The sequence below is a fragment of the Xyrauchen texanus genome, chromosome 37 (genome assembly GCF_025860055.1).
Source record: "Xyrauchen texanus isolate HMW12.3.18 chromosome 37, RBS_HiC_50CHRs, whole genome shotgun sequence".
NCBI classification, from domain to species: Eukaryota; Metazoa; Chordata; class Actinopteri; order Cypriniformes; family Catostomidae; genus Xyrauchen; species Xyrauchen texanus.
The window spans coordinates 34763933-34769932 of NC_068312.1; the positions used below are offsets into that span (position 1 = coordinate 34763933).

The following is a 6000-nucleotide window of genomic DNA, read 5'->3' on the forward strand; positions in this document are numbered from 1 at the left end:
TGCGCTTTAAAATAGACCTATTATATACACTTTCCCTTATACATTTTCTAACCTAAAATGTTGATAAAACAAACCAATGGGCATGTTTTGCGTCAACAAGCAATATGCATACAATTAAGAATGTAATCACATATTCAGAAAGAACCGAATGTGTTCGATGCACCAATGTATTGCCATTGTACATCGTACTGGCCGATAAAAGCAATTATCTGCACTTTGGGACACTGACCGATTGTTATTGTTAAACCGCTATTGCCCAGGGCCGATTAATTCAGAATTTTCAGATATCACTCAGAATTCAGTTAATGTGAGTTAAGATTGTTAATAATTGACATGAGTTAATTATGTGTTCTTAAGTGCTCGCAGATAGAATAATTAATATTAAGATTTGTGTTATTAATTAACTATCAGTGATTTGAAACAAGGTACACTGTAAATGCTAATAATTTAGCAGAACTCAACATTTTATCAGTTACACCTAATTGTTAATAAACTCCAAATCTAAGTTAATAGAACTTTTCAGATTTAGATTTTTTACTATATAGAAAATAGAATAGTTAATTGTTCTTAACTTGAAATATTAAGTTAACTGACTCATACATTGTAATTTCAATGCAGGAATTTTCAATTTCTTTGGTATTGATTAACAGGACAAACAATACCACAAACAACCAGCCTAATCCATCAGTGCGGACACATGGGGCTTTTCTAAGTGAAGGATGGGGCAAACAAAAGGACTGTGGTGCTTATGTAATGCCCCATATGTTCCAGCGTTATGATCTAATGGCATGGATTAAAAAAAGATGTCATCTAATCAAAACTCCACTTTGTAATTCTGGAGAATTACACCTTGAATGTGTTTATAAAACAGCTTTTGAAGACTACAATTATTTTTTATCTCCTTGAAACCATGCAGAGCAAGTTTTACTGGGAAAAGCACATTCAGAGTTTTCAAAAGAACCATTTTAATACTGTAAAAGCAGAGCTTCTCAACTGGTGGGTCTTAACCCAAAAATGGGTCGCAAATGGGTCGTGCATAAATAGGATAACACAATAAAAAGTCTTATTAATCTTTTAAGAGAAAAGAGAAAACGCTTTCCATATCTTTGGTTGTTAATTAATAAAAAGTTCAAAACTTTAATTGACTTTATTAAATTAAGTTAATTAAACCAAACTCTACTGAATTTTGGTGCAATTAGCGGCAGATGGCTAATATTAATACAACATTTTACATGCCTATTCATGTCATTGTGAGGCTGCACATTGCTAGGCCTGTGCAGTTCATGGTAATATGGATAAATATGACTGCATGATTTATATGACATTTTTGTTTACTTTTGCACAATAAACCATTTTTGTCCAATGTTGAGTCACCACTTGATCTGGGTCTTAGTAAAAATAGTATACAGTTAACATGGGGCCTGGTAGCCACATTACTCAGTCTTGCAGTGCTAAGCACATGAGAGAGCAGCAGAGGGACGTAGATTAGAGATTATTAACACAAAACAGTCTAATCACTTCAGCAAAGAAATCCCCTGAACCACAAGCAAAAGAACGAAGAAAATGGGAGAGAGAAAGAGAATGGGAGGTATTAATCACATGGAGAAAAAGCAGCAATATGCATAAAAACTTCCAGTTATTAAGACAAAAAAAAAAAAAGGAAATCTGATTCTCAGATCATGAGTTAAATTGTGCTGACAACATCACTTTTGGAAAACATTAACAAACAAGAATGAAAGAAAAAAACAAGCAGCAAGGCAGATATTCTGAGAACAAGAGACTCGTTTCAGTAGAGCAAAACAGCAATTATTCTGTGGTTGTTGCCCCTACCGTTAGAATCCATATAAATATGACAGTTTTCATAAGCAATCATGTGTAGATGCATAATGTGAGGGAAAAGAAAATATGCAAATGAGAGATAGAGAGTTTCTGGCATTGATGAAGTCTTCCAGTGTTTATGCATGCTAGTAGAGTGTGAAGGACCGACCACGGTGTTGATTTGGTGAAAATGAGCCAAAATGCTCGCAGACATCCCTGTGTGATACAGCAGCACATCTGCTCTTTGATCATTACACTGTATAAAGCCTGGGTAAACCAATTCTGAGTCTGCTTCACAAAGACACTATCATTAATGTAGTTAGCCAAAGTTGAAGACCAAAACCTCACATATCAGCGGCAACTACTAACTAACTAGTCACTTAGTAGACGCTTTTGTCCGAAGTGATGGTAAAGTATGACAATCTCAGTCCCCCTCATAATGTGTGTACTTGTCTCCCTTACATCAATGGTTCATTGATGGTATCATCATACATGTTGGGTTCAATACAAGTTAAGCTCAATCGAAGCTTTGAGGCATTATGTTGATTACCACAGAAATGTACATCACTTACAATGGAAGTGAATGGGGCCAATCAGTAGAATAGAATATAGAATAGAAGCCTTTATTCTGATCACACATTATACATACATTTTTGCATATATACAGTGAAATTGATTTGTTTCCACACATCCCACCTAAGCTGGGGTCAGAGTGCAGGGTCAGCCATGATACGGTGCAACTGGAGCAAATAGGGACAAGGGCCTTGCTCAAGGGCCCAACAGTGGCATCTTGGCAGTGTTGGGGCTTGAGCCCCCGACCTTCTGGTCAGTAACCCAGAGCCTCAACCGCTGAGCCACCACCGTCCAGACAAAAACAATATGTGTGTTAACATGATTTTAGCATGATAAAATAGCTTACTCCCATTTCTGTGTAAATTTAAACTCGTGTAAAGTAGTTTTTGTGCTTTACGGCGTTTCATCGTCATGGCAACGCAGTTGTAAAATTGGATATTTACACAGAAAAAGTAAATAAGCGATTTTATCACAATGAAATATCTTGTGGTAGCTTCCCCAGCACTGCTTAGTAACCACCCAGAACACCCTAGCAACAATTCAGCAGTACCCTAGCATCATGGCAGAGGCAATCACCGCTCACATTTTCTTCAGAAAACGTACAAATCTAGATTGTTAGCGTTGTTTCTTTATAAGAGCATAGTTCACACCAGTGAATGGGAATACTGAATGCACTTCTAATTCAGACAAATCCATTTGCTTTATTCTCCCTGGAATACTGTGAATGACTCATTCCTTAAAGGGAGTGAACTCTCTTCTAACTTGAGAAACAGGCATCTGCTGCAGACACACCAACAGGTGGAGAAAGTCAAACACAGCTGACGTACCAGAACTCAAGTCTGGCTGAACTTTATTCAGAGGTTTGAAATAACAAGATGTATGTGTGGCTTTGATGCTGGCTAATTATTTCCAAGAGAAATAACATTTGATCACGAATGAATGGACCAGAGCTTGAAAAAACACTTCAAGCCACCAGGCATGTAAGAATTCAAACTATTCCCAATGCAGAAGCCTCATAAAGCAGTTGATCAAGCATGACATAGGCTTTTCAATAAAGAGTTCTTTATCTGAGGGGTTTTGTATAGGATGAATACATTTCTGGGTAGTGGACTAAAAACAAGGACTTTTTTTGGGTACAACTTGGGTTCTTTCAACATTTTAACCATTGTGATCATCTTTAGCTGTTTTTGAATGGTCCTAAATTGTACATTTTTAAAAGTACAAATATTCCCTATATTCTCTCAGATCATAAAACAGCATGCATAATTATACATGAACAACAGTCAAATGTGGTTTTAATTCGTTTTTGATATTGTAATATGCTGGTATCACTACTTGACATGTCAACTACCCATTTGTAAATTAGATATGTGCATTTAAATAACAATCCATACTCTTAGCAAACAACTACAAATGCATGCCATGATTGTGTTTATATCTGCACAGCTTGCATCCTATCGGTTGTATTTTCTTTTCTATAACTAGCAAGTTTGCGTTAACAAACATCACGCGCCCTGAAACAAATGTAACACTTTCTCAATGTATCGTTATGACGTCACATAAACATACGTCGCTTACCTTCCACGGAGTTCCTTCAGTCTACCTGCCCTAGAAATACTTCAGCACAAACTGAAATTGGTCTCGGTTAATGTGTGTGAAACATGGAAAAGTCCGGTCCGATCGCGGTTCCTCCTCCGGCTCTGATGTGTGCTGCTATTACCGGATCATCGGAACTTTCCGGTGAAGTGACAGGACGCGAGACGCTCAACGCAACACGTGGATGACAGACGGACTAGCTGAAACATGGAAAGCGGTCTGAAACTAGAATCTGAAAGTCAATTCTCATAGGATGCAAACGGTAGGCAGGGAGCGGTGCAGTGACCGCTTATACAGAGCCACAGCGACACCCTTGGGCAAGGACGGATTAAGACCTGAGAGGCCCATGGGCCGGTACACCGTGAGGCCCCCCATGACGTGATTACGTTCACCTTTATGCGTTAAAGGACTTTATGCGTTATGCTTGTCAGATTTGGTTGGATTTTTCAAAAAGATGGAAGAAAAGTTTCCAGCAATGTCTGACATGACCAATTATACGTACTTTTTTTTAAAAAAAATGTTTTAATTATGAACTGATTCAAAATCGTGCGTTATTATTAGGGATGTGCACGGTATTGAAATATCAAAATCATTATTCGGCTAATCTGCACGTGAGTCCTTCAACCCGATCAGAGTCCGACGGTACCCGACAAACCTACAGGTTTTGGGCCAGGTTCGGTTAGTTTTTCATAGTAGGCTATAGGGCGAGTTACAGGCTGCTATTCTATGTAAACACGCACTGGACGGATGTCGCATTTTTTAGACTCTGCTTTAAGTTTAAAATAACTTTAATATTTATAAACTTTTCTCATGACACATGTGTTCTGTTTCACAGCTTCTTCAGCGCTGGTTGCAAAGAGGATTGAATGTGACTGTTACACATTATTCCAGATTGTTTTTCACCTGGCAGAGTTGCAGCGCTTGTTAAAGAGTGAGCCAAAGCGCGTGTTTTGAATCAGACGCTGTTCTCTGTAGTCCTTCAAATGAACGCGCTGCACCTGTGAGACGCAGAATCTCTGAGAGGGTAATCACGTGCCTGTGCTCGCGCTGTAGCAGCACGCATTCGGCAGAACAAATGGCGATTTCACATAAGGCTGACATTTACGTGGATATATAATAGATATCTTAAAATAAATTATTAATTGATTTAGAGCTCGGGGCCCTTTGGGTTTAGAGGATCTATCTATCTATCTATCTATCTATCTATCTATCTATCTATCTATCTATCTATCCATGTCTGTCTGTCTGTCTACACTATCTATCTCTCTGTCTGTAGGCTGTCTATCTGTCTAGCTACACTGCCTGTCTATTTATTTATCTATCTATCTATCTATCTATCTATCTATCTATCTATCTATCTATCTATCTATCTATCTATCTATCTATCTATCTATCTGTCTGTCTGTCTATCTATCTGTCTGTCTGTCTGCACTATCTATCTGTCTAGCTACACTGTCTATTTATTTATCTGTCTATACTATCTATCTCTGTCTGTATATATATATATATATCTGTCTGTCTGCACTTTGTATCTATCTGTCTATCTACACTGCCTGTCTATTTATTTATCTATCTATCTATCTGTCTGTCTGCACTATCTATCTATCTATCTGTACTATCTATCTATCATCGTCTGTCTGCACTATATATCTGTCTGTCTACACTATGTATCTATCTATCTATCTATCTGTACTATCTATCTATCATCGTCTGTCTGCACTATATATCTGTCTGTCTACACTATCTATCTATCTGTATATATATCTGTCTGTCTGCACTATGTATCTATCTATCTATCTACACTGTCTATTTATTTATCTGTCTATACTATCTATCTATCTCCCTGTTTGTATATAGGCCTATATATCTGTCTGTCTGCACTATGTATCTATCTATCTATCTATCTGTACTATCTATCTATCATCGTCTGTCTGCACTATATATCTGTCTGTCTACACTATCTATCTATCTGTATATATATCTGTCTGTCTGCACTATGTATCTATCTATCTA

The 6000-nt window shown here is 37.5% G+C and overlaps 1 protein-coding gene across 2 annotated transcripts in view; it reads right to left on the bottom strand.

The window, feature by feature from the left end:
- Positions 1 to 4198, bottom strand: part of LOC127631025 (plexin-B1-like) — an 84828-nt gene extending 80630 nt beyond the window's left edge. For both annotated transcript variants that reach the window (XM_052108964.1, XM_052108967.1), the window contains exon 1: positions 3970 to 4198. The gene's annotated coding sequence lies outside the window, so the exon portion shown is untranslated. The remainder of the gene's footprint in view (positions 1 to 3969) is intronic.
- Positions 4199 to 6000: the final 1802 nt, after the last annotated feature.